The sequence below is a fragment of the Fundulus heteroclitus genome, chromosome 23 (assembly GCF_011125445.2).
Source record: "Fundulus heteroclitus isolate FHET01 chromosome 23, MU-UCD_Fhet_4.1, whole genome shotgun sequence".
NCBI classification, from domain to species: domain Eukaryota; kingdom Metazoa; phylum Chordata; class Actinopteri; order Cyprinodontiformes; family Fundulidae; genus Fundulus; species Fundulus heteroclitus.
The window spans coordinates 38,057,614-38,069,642 of NC_046383.1; positions in this window are offsets into that span (position 1 = coordinate 38,057,614).

Genomic DNA, 12,029 nt, shown 5'->3' on the forward strand with positions numbered 1-12,029 from the left:
CCATTTTCCATGAAATTCTGCAACTCTTGGGGACGCTGTTTTGTTGACTCCTCCAGAAAACAACATGTTTCCCCTCAAGTAAACAAAATACACAATTTCACAGCCCCAAAAGGAACAAAACTACACAAACCATAAGGCTCAGTGATGTAACAACTGTTAATAAAAATAATATTATATTATTTGATATTTTTTTTAATCATGAATAGGTAATTTCATTGCATATCAAATCTCCTACATAAACTTCTTTAAATTTGTTTTAGAGTCTATGCTTAGTGTTTTAAATGCAAATGCCTTTTGTATTAATAATTAATATCACTATTAAAATCTGATATGAGGTAAACATTGTTTCAAAGGCAGTCTACTGAAAAGGTTCCATCCCACCACTGCTTAAGGAGCTCTGGAATTCAATTGAATTGAATATAAATGAAATGTAATAGAATTGAATTGAATGGAAGGGTTAGTGAAACATTGCCCTCTAGAGTCAGAATCCAGGGATCAGAGAAAACAGTTTAACTTTTTTCATATATATAAACATATATATGAAAAAATAATTCTGATCTCATATATATATATATATATATATATATATATATATATATATATATATATATATATATATATATATATATATATATATATATATATAAAGTTGCTCCAAACAAATGTGTTTTTCCTTTCTTGAGTCTGATCGGCTTCAGTTACTCATAAGGCTCCGTCAAGAGATGTTACTTGTTTGGTTTAAAAATTGGCACACTCAGCTTATCCAGTGTAGCATCAGTGAATCTGGGATCGACCCCACAGCCGAGGACGCACATTTAGCTGGATTTCTTACACCTGGCTTGACTTAGTTGTGTTTCCTGAGCCTGGACTGGGCTTTGTGAAATGGATAAAGCCAGGACACATTGATCATGCTACATCAAGCCTGGCTTTAGCGCTTATCCTTGGATTCCAAATTCAGCTTTTGTGAAATAGGACTTTGTCCCCGCAACCCACTATTGAAGGCACAAATTTACCCTGCTACACAACAAAGGGACATTCAGTCAAAAAGGTTTCACAAGCTTTGAATAGACAAACACAGATAAATATTTCACTGAAAAAATTTATAAACACATTGCAAATGGTTTTTAAAAAGCCCCACACAAACCACGGACATCACGTTAGTGCAGTGTTTAAAGGTGCAATAAGTGGAATTTCATTATTTTAGAAATAATTAAAAACTAGTTTTGTGAAAGGTATCTGTTTAGGTGGACTATGGTTAATAGTCAAACACTATCTCCCTGTGTTGTTCTCCAATCTCATACATGGTCGTGAACAGCTGCCCTCTTGCTGCCCATAAAATGCCACCGCCAGGCACAAAATGGTGGACAGTACACCCATTGGATCAAAATGTTCTCTTGCTAACAGCATTATAAAGTCATGAATTACTTATTTATTCATTAAAACCCTGTCCAGGTTGTTTTTTTCCACCTTTTTCCTCCACTTTATGTTTGTCATCTTGCCAAACCCAGCCACTTTATACAAGCAGATAATCACAGTAAAATGCTGACAGGTGAGAACACATTAATATGAAATAGCTAAAGTAGTATAATGACCAGTATGGTGAGTAATCATAACAATAAGCAAATTAAAATAATTATGAGAATGTAAGTGTGGTTGATTCCAACATTTGATTCTTGAATTGTGCTGCCTAAGGTGGCTGCATGCTGGAAGTAGTTATGTTGTTTTTACTTTGCAATTTTTTTAAGGAACATGACTTCCCCTGTTTTGTGGATCAAGATGGCTTTCTTTTTTTTTTCCACTGCTATTGGATGCAGTGCTGCTTGAAAGATTTTGATTGCTGTTATTTTTTATTTTATTTTATTTTTTTTTCATTTTTTGGGACAGTTGTGATGATGCATAACCATAGCAACAAGTTGTTTTTTTTCTTAAAAGCGGGAGCTGCTGATTAGCATCTCAATTCCTGAAATTATACTTAAACTACATCCCCAAATTCCAGATTAGTTGAAAAGGAGCAGGAGCAAGAAAACAGCAGGAGGAAAATTTAAGCCATCCATCCATCCATCCATCCATTTTCTAACACATCTATCCCTTGTGGGGTCGCGGGTGCTGGTGTCTATCTCCAGCTGTTAATGGGTGGGAGGCAGGGTACACCCTGGACAGGTGTCCAGTCTGTTGCAGAAATTTTAGCCATCTCTTTCATTAATTATTATTCTCTAGTCACTTGCTCTAGCAGAAAAAAACAAAACTCTGGTCTTGTTTTATACAAATGTCAAGGACTGATACATCTCTAAAGCAAGACCTCCTCTTGGCAAATCAAATCACAGAAGAAGCCCTTAAGGGTTGTTTTAGGCAACAAACTGGGGTGCACTGTGCTAGGCGTATGTAGAGGACATCAGCGACATCACTGTGTGTGACTGACTATATAAAATTCTGTCTGAATGACACCACACAGAACAATGCTTCTCTTCTACAAATACTACTACTACTACAGCTACTACTAGTAATGATGATGATAATAATAATAATAATAATAATAATAATAATAATAATAATAATAATCCCACGAGCCAGCTTCTGCAGCCGAGGATCGGAACGCCAAGGTCCCCGCCCTCTACGCCTTAATCCCACCAACACGTCTTCCATTGCGGAAGCAGAGCCTGAGGACTCTGGGTCGGGTTCTCCCATCTCTGGTGCTGAGGTTTCCGAGGTTGTTAAAAAGCTCCTCGGTGGCAAGGCACCGGGGGTGGATGAGAGTCGCCCTGAGTACCTTAAGGCTCTGGATGTTGTGGGGCTGTGTTGGTTAACGCGGCTCTGCAGCATTGCGTGGACATCGGGGGCAGTTCCCCTGGATTGGCAGACTGGGGTGGTGGTTCCCCTATTTAAAAAGGGGGACCGGAGGGTGTGTTCCAACTACAGAGGAATCACACTCTTAAGCCTCAGGAAGACCAGTGTGGTTTTCGTCCTGGCCGTGGAACACTGGACCAGCTCTATACCCTCAGCAGGATTCTGGAGGGGGCATGGGAGTTTGCCCAACCAGTCTACATGTGCTTTGTGGATCTGGAGAAGGCATTCGACCGTGTCCCCCGAGGGATCCTGTGGGGGGTACTCCGGGAGTATGGAGTACCGGACCCTTTAATAAGGGCTGTCAGGTCTCTGTATGGCCGGTGTCAGAGTCTTGTCCGCATTGCCGGAAGTATGTCGGACTCGTTTCCAGTGAGAGTTGGACTCCGCCAAGGTTGCCCTTTGTCATCGATTCTGTTCATAACTTTTATGGACAGAATTTCTAGGCGCAGCCAAGGTGTTGAGGGGATCCGTTTTGGTGGCCTTAGGATTGCGTCTCTGCTATTTGCGGATGACGTGGTCCTATTGGCTTCAGCAGGGTGTGATCTACAGCTCTCACTGGAGCGGTTTGTCTTGAACCGGAAAAGGATAGAGTGCCTTCTCCGGGTTGGGGAGGATGTGCTGCCCCTAGTGAAGGAGTTGAAGTATCTTGGGGTCTTGTTCACGAATGAGGGGAAGATGGAGCGGCAGATCGACAGGCGGATTGGTGCTGCTGTGAAGAGGGCGCTGTACCGGTCCGTTGTGTTGAAGAGAGAGCTGAACCAAAAGGCGAAGCTCTCGATTTACCGGTCGATCTACGTTCCTACCCTCATTTATGGTCACAAGCTTTGGGTCGTGACCGAAAGAACGAGATCCCGGATACAAGCGGCTGAAATGAGTTTTCTCCGTAGTGTGGCTGGGCTCTCCCTTAGAGATAGGGTGAGGAGCTCAGTCATCCGGGGAGGACTCAGAGTAGAGCCACTGCTCCTCCATGTCGAAAGGAGCCAGTTGAGGTGGCTCGGGCATCTGGTCAGGATGCCTTCTGGACGCCTCCCTGGTGAGGTGTTCCGGGCACGTCCCACCGGGAGGAGGCCCAGGGGAAGACCCAGGACACGCTGGAGGGACTATGTCTCCCGGCTGGCCTGAGAACACCTTGGGATTCCCCCGGAGGAGCTGGCCCAAGTGGCCGGGGAGAGGGACGTCTGGGCCTCCCTACTGAAGCTGCTACCCCCGCGACCCGACCCTGGATAAGCGGAAGAAGACGGACGGACGGATAATAATAATAATAATAATAATAATAATAATAATAATAATAATAATAATAATAATAATAATAATAATATGGATCAGAGACTACCAGACAAACAGACCACAGTTAGGGAGATTAAAGGCTTGTGTGTCTAACCAGGCAGTCAGAAGCATAGGAGCACCACAAGGGACTGTACTCTCACCATTCCTTTTCACTTTTTACACCTCAGACTTCCAATACAAGACAGACTCCTGTCATCTACAGAAATACTCTGATGACTCTGCAGTCCTTGGATGAGACAGAGAGGGACAGGAAGCTGAGTACAGGGAACTGCCATGGTGTGGAAACAATGATTTTGTCCTGAATGTGGATAAAACAAAGAAGATAATGGGAGATTTCTTGAGAAACAGGAATTGATCCAACACTATTACCATCCTGGGAGAAGAAATGCAAGTGGTGCAGGAGTAATTGGAGACCCAACTGTTAAGCTGTCTACAAGACAGGACAGAGCAGATTGGCTTAGGTCCTTCAGGGTTCGCAGCAAGATGAAGTGTGATGAAGATGCGTCTTCATCAGACTGTTGCACAACAACAAAGTGTCTTCAGTCAAAGGCTTCTCCAGATCCACTGTAACACAGACCACCACAGTAGATCCTTCCTGCCTGCAGCCATCGCCATCTACGATAACTCGTTGAAGAAACCTTTATGAATCTAATTGAATGATCCTTTGTGACAATTATTTAACTTTGACACACTTCTTAATCCAGTCATATTGGTTAATTTCTCTCCAGTGATTACTAGGAGCACATACGTGTTCTTCGTTTGCTTCTTGTATCAGCCAATGACATCTATTTAATTAGAGCATCACACCTAGCAATGGGCTCAACCACGCCTTCTCTCTAATGGTGCTCTCACACTGAACACGATGCTGTCGCCAGCAATTTCTACAGCAGGCGACAAGCCAGAAATACATCAGCACAATGGTGCTATCTAGTGACACTTTCTCTTACCTGCCACTCCATTCTCTTCACTATTCTCCAGGCTGAGTCCTTTCAGGACTTATCTCGCTAGTAATAACTGGTTGAGTCATACACCTCAGGCAGACCACAGACCGCCACTATCAGCCCTTCTTTCATGTTGAATGAAAATGGTTACGTCTCCACTGCAGTCCTCAACCCCACGTCACAGCCACATCCAGTCCCTGATTGGTTGTCGCGATGCAACAAGACACAAGTTCAGATATTTCAACTCCAGCAACTGTCGCTTCACATCCGTGTCAGGTGCCACATCACTGTGGCTTTGCTGTAATCACACCTTAAAAAAACGCATCTGTTGGTTTGTTGCACCAGTGCATAGACATAACATGTAAATCAGCCACTGAGGCTGCCGCATTTGCTTTCGGTGTGAACGCACCTTAAGATAGGAATTGCTTTCTGCTTCTTACTCAGAGTCGCTCTCAGCAGCTATCTGAATCATTCTTAAGTTAAAACACCTTTGCAGGAATTTTTAGGCTACAATAGGAGCTCTCTGTGAATATTTGTGAATGTGGGCTCTGGAGTCTAAGAGCAAAATAAAATGTGCTTAGTGATGCTGCTGAGTAAAACATTAGGATGCCAATGTTATCACGTAATAACTGGCTCTCTCCCTGTTTGTGCTGATGCTACCATCCCATGTGTTTACCTCAATATCGTCACGCTGTCCTGCTTCATCTTATTCTACTTTGTGCTGGTGCATAATGTACAAACTGTTGTTGTTGTTGTGCAGAAAACAAAGCTATGGCGAACATGTCTGTCATTTAAATGCATTTGGAAGCTTCAACGTGCAGACTTTGTATTTCCCATGTCTCCTTTCTTCCCTTTTCCTCAAGGCCTTTCTGTGTGGACGTTTCATTTTTGGCCCTCTTAAAGATATCTACTGTTTTTGCTTTTTCGTCAAACTTTCCAGATCATCAAAAAAAATGCAATCAACAAAAAAAGCAAGGATAACCTGACTAAATACAAAAAGGGATTTTCAAGTCATTACTTGTCCTCCTTTGTTAAAAATCATGAAGTCATTAATTAGATTTTTTTTTAATGGCCACACTCAGGGATGATTACTGGCAGCCAGGCCTGCCGTTTCAAGAAATCTCTTAGATAAGAGTTGTCCAGGTCCAGTCCTCAACGACCAGTGGCCATCATGCTTTAAAAGTGTCCCAGCTCCAGCACAGCCAATTCAAATGGCTTAATTACCTCCTCAGCAAGTCATCAAGAACCGATTAACCAGATGTGTTGATCCTGGGAAGCATCAAAAACAAGCAGCATAAAACATCTTTGAACATCTTCTAGACTTTGGGGGGATAAACTAAGGGGACTGATGATACCAGTGAGGAGCTTTTTGAAACCTATGTCAAAAAATATAACAGTTTAATTCAGTTAATGTATATTGTGCCATTTCACAGCAAATATCATCTTAAGGCATTTTACAAGACTAACACAATTTAATTCATTCCTATTTATATACAGAAATATATAATTAACTCAATCCAATGACATTGTGAAATTAAAAATGAACTACACATGTTTAAGTTTGAGCCTAGTTAAAACAATGCAGCCAGATTGGTAGAATGTTTTCTATATAGGGAAAGCCCAAACTGACTGCAATCACTTAGCAACCATTCCTCCTGAGTAAGCCTGTGGCAACATGTGAAGGGATCCCCCAGCAGAAGCCAGCTCAGTATGATCTGATACCTGCCATGCCCGGTTTGGAGTTCAGAAAGACAGAACAGAAACCCAAAAAAGACAGACGTACTGGTCCTTGAGATCTGGGTCAATAAAAACTGAGTTAACAACAAAAGTAGCACCTTTAGTGACTTTATCTAGGAGAGAAACACATTTGCACATAAGCTCAGAGTCTGTAGTAGAATCTAAGGGATAAAAAAAGTGGAGTACCAGTGGTGGCCACAGTCGCAATAGTACAAAAATAGATCATCGTGGAGCTAACTTTTTGTACATTGCATTATCATTCATGTTAGGTTTAGAAATTATTTGCAGACCGGTTAGCGTTCATTTTATTGGGTTTCCATAACTGTAAGTCTGATAACGTTCACAAAATATATTAATCTACCATTTACATGACTGTCCTGGCTCTCAATACACGTCCATAGAGACAGAATAAACCCCATCATAAATAGTGGGGCTGTTTACTTCTTACCTTTCCCTCATAATTTTTTTTTCTGTTATAGATTGTGGTTTGCTGTTCGGCTTGTTTGCCTGTTTTTTTACATGATACAAGAGTTGTAATTGGAAGTAAAATTCCTTGTTTGTACCAACATGCTTGGTGAATAATGAGCTTTCTGATTTGATTTTAATTCTGATCTTCATTAAGATACCGTGGCAGGACCATAAACAAGCCTTTCAAACTAGGATATCTTTCAATATAGCGGAATTTAATTGCCAGTTGTCACAAATGCCTTATTGTAGTTGTTTCTTTAAAAAACTTATTATAACATTTAGGTGGCAATTACCTTCTCTTAGGGCCAGTAGTTTTGGCTAGCTTTTTTAAAAAGAAGTCATATGAAAGCTGTTTGCTTTGCACTTACTTAGCTCATTGTCACATTTCAACATTCGTTTGATGATCTAAAGTCTTATGTCTTAATACTTTTGTGGAATTCTTATCACTATATCTTACGATCATGGCTTTTGTTATTAAGACCGTATGCAAGCAACAACTATGGACAACCGAAGACGGTTTCATTGGTTAATATATCAAGAAAAGGGGATATTTCTTCATGATTTGGGAGTGAACGATACTGAGAAGGAGAGGTAAATGGTTATTACAGGAGGTAGGGATTGTTATACTGTAAGAAGAATTGACATGAGAGGGAAGCATATTGTTCTCAGCGAGGGTGATAGCCCAGGGGGAGAGGCGAGTGTATCCGCAGGGATTGAGGCTAGCAGGTCACGACATGTGGAACGGTTTCTGATGAAGATTCTTCTCCTCCTCCAGGTAAAAGATGAGAGAGGATAAAGTAGTGGATTGTTGGAGCGTGGACAGGCAGGTAACTAAAAGGTGGTATGTGGAGGGGTCCAGGGAGTAACAACAAGAGGAGTGGTAAAGCAATATTCCAGATGTGACTTCACCAGAGAGTGAGGAGACAGGACTGTAAGGCAGAGGGAGGACACGGGCAGGAGGATAGGTTCTTCCTGGAAGGAGAACATTGGAAATAAGCAAAGGAATCTGAGAGAACAAATAATGTACAAACAATACTGTTTCCTGATTACCCTTCAGGGAGTGAGAACTATCTGGCATCTGCTTTAGATAATCCACTCATCTCTCTGCCCATCTGAATTGACCTGAACCTGGAACCTGCCGGTCACACCTTCCAATCACAGGAGGTAACACACACACACACACACACACGCACACACACACACACACACACACACACACACACACACACACACACACACACACACACACACACACACACACACACACAAACATAGTGAGATGCCACTAGCAATAATAGTTATTTTGATTTTTGTTTTCTTCACAGTTGTGACTTGTATCTTGGTTCATGTTATTTTTTACTTCTTAATTACTTGCTGTACATTAAATAAACATATTTGTGAGGCTAATTACAGCACAAAGCCATTTTAATTACCTGTAACTGTTATGACTACCTTAGATAAACATGCATGTATGATGCTTAGGAAGGTCATGCATCAGTATTTCTGGTGTAAATGCGGGTTCCTACTGGATGGATCAAGAATAAAAAATCTTTACCGTCACTTTACGTTACCATAGTGAAATTTTTGATTAGAGAGACACCGGCTCACGCTGCACACAGGTTACATATAACGTGCAGACACATCAAGGCACAATATCTCAACACACTTTTTTTATAATTAAATCAATTGATTGCACTGACCAACAAGCTTGGTCCAAGAATCTTAAAGTGTGCAAATAGTCTTTAGGGTCTGATAAGAGTCGTAGCCAAGAACAAAAAGTTCAATAGCAGTCCCCTGGTGAACGATATAACTCACCCAGCAGTCCCTCAATGATACAATCATGCCTGCAGTAAACACTGTGCAATAAGAAACTGCATAAATAAAAGCAAAGTTAAACTCGCTTTTGATCAGAATCAGAATATTTTATTCATCACTGCGTGTTACAATGGCAAAATTTTCTTTGGTTACTCCCGTTCACATTACACATAATGAAGGCAAAAACTGACAAACAGGCAATGAACAAGGGTTACATTTTTATTTTTTTTAGTATTCAGAGAAGTCACAGATAAAGACAGTGAGGAAGTAAGGTGCTTAGTGAACAATGACGATTGAGGCTTCGTTTACAGGAATGTGCATTTAGATATTCAGAGATGATAGTGTGCAGGAACATTAAGGTGATTGTAAGGTATGGTGGGCTAGTAACAGTGCGTTGATTGTCGTTCCAGCTCTTGGGAAGAAGTTAATGTCAATTTACTTAACTGTATATGCCGGACATACAGTAGAACTAATATTTTGATCTTTACAGATCCTCGTATCAATCCTAAATCCAGTCTAAAAATCTATTAAAGCATATGTATTAAAGCATATTTTATTATGTATGATAAAATACAACATAAGACACCTTACCATAAAGTAAAAGTGTATTTCAAATAAAGTAGCTGATGCAGACCTAAACTTATGTGCTTATGTGTCCAAAGTGGTGTGTGCAAGAGGCAGGAGAGCACAGTGTGGTTAGGAAAATGCAGTTTGTGTAAGAAAGAGAACTCTGGAGGTGCCTGAGGTGAAAACGAAAGATATGTACTTTCATGTCAGAGTCTCCAAAGGTCTTCAATAACACATGCACAGACGCTAGATTTGTGTTTTTCTTGAACAAGAGTTGCTAAGAAACCTTGAAACCTTCCCATAGAGACAAGTTTAAGTTTGTAAAACTAAGACTTGCTCTCTTTTCTACATGTCAGGAGATGTTGTAGAAAATATGGTTTCCTTTAAATTGGTTTCCTTTCAATTGCTTCCTTTGACTTCATTTCAAACGCCTCGTAAAAATACTGATAATAAAAAATACCTGAGAGTTTTTGCCCCTCAACAGTATCCACACCAAAGAGTGCTGTTTCTGTGTGACTTGTAGAGTTGTGACATTCATGAATGGAGTAAACACACACACAAATGATGGGAATACTATCACAGTTGCCACTTCCTTTTGCTCTTTATCACAACAGATGCATCCACAAGCCCCTCCTTTGCTACTGCGCTCAGTGAGATGGAGAACAGGAAGAATGGGTGAAGCGTAGCAAAATGCACCTGCTGTGCGTGTTTGCAAATGGAAGGCAGCGTGGATAGCTCTGATAATGCCATTTTGATACAAGTGCCTTGTGAGAAGCTGTCTGAGGGGGTACACTTTATTTTAACTGAGTGGATGGCAACTCAAAAACACAAAATGACTTGTTTGAACAAAACAAAATGCAGCATCTAGAAAGACTGTTCCGATTATTAAAATAGTAAAGCACAGTCATGCAAGCAACATAATGTAAAAAAAGAATAGAGACTATAAATGATCAGTCATCTAGAACACACATATGATTAAATTATTCTTTTCAGAATAGTTTATAGTCAGACATTCTGGTCACACTCATAAAGGTATGAATTAGACTGAAACTGGGTTGGTATCAAGCTTAAAGCTGAGCTGTAGCTTTTTAAAAGATGGAATCCGTGGCCTCCTCCTGTTTAGAGATGGTTTCTCTTATTTTTTGTAAATGGCTTTCTTGAGCCCAAATCAACTTCCCTGTCAAAAAAATATAGACAATTTGGTCCCTTATCCTTACGGTGTTGATGAACTGCTGAGTCTTGTCCTATTGAGATGGTCTTCCTCTGCTGATCCCTGCATTTGTGGAGAGACTGTTTAGTTTCTCTAATACAGAGAACTTGATATTCCTCATTGCACTAAAATCCGCACATTGCACTGCTCGATTTGTGTTTGGGGGTTTTATCTTTGGAACAGACCAGGCTTTGTCTGACACTCCTGTTAGGTATGAAATGCACTGGGATGTTGTGTTTGAAAATCCTCCTGATGTTCCACCAATGCACAGGATAGCAAGTTTTTGCATTTGTTCCCCTCCCTTTTCTGTTCAGTTGTGCTTTTTAGACTTCCTTGCTGGCTTGACTAAAACCCTGCCACGGATATCCATATGTTTTTAGAGTTTTTAAGTCAAGTCAAATCAAGTTTATTGGTATAGCAAATTTTAGTAGCAAGGCAGTTCAAAGTGCTTTACATCATGAAAACATAAAACCATCTTAAACACATAGAAACAGTCACTGGTTATGAGACCAGTAACAAACATTACATTTTATCAGGTGAAAACATCGATACACATCAAATATGTTGGTCAGTGTTCCTGTTATTATGGGCCAATAGGCAAATCTACAAAGGTGGGTTTTCAGTCTTGATTTGACAGAACTCAGCGTTTCGGCTGATTTGCAGTTTTCTGGAAGTTTGTTCCAGATTTGTGGAGCATAGGAACTAAATGCTGCTCCTCCATGTTTGGTTCTGGTTCTGGGTTTGCAGAGTAGACCAGAACCAGAAGATCTGAGTGGTCTGGAGGTTTGATGATGTTGTGCAATCAAGCTATGAGGAAAAATCTGACTGAGTTGTAAGCAAAAAACATTAGACTGTTGCATGCACACAGGGACTGGCTCTCACAGCAGGGGGTCTCACTGTATAAAGGCTTGTCTTCCACAGACAATCGCTGTCATTTCCCTCTGCTGTGTTGGAGCAGCACAGGGTACAACACTCTCACCCTCCTCCTCTCTGCCTGTCGATCCAGGAGAGAGTCTGTGCTGGGGAGACAAGCATCCATGCCAGCCGCATGGGGCTCAAACACTCACAAGCATCTGAAGGGTCGACCAAACCGAAGAAGGTCTGCTTTCTGTGAAACTGACATCATAATCAAATCAGTGCTGGTCTGTCTAAGCTGTGCA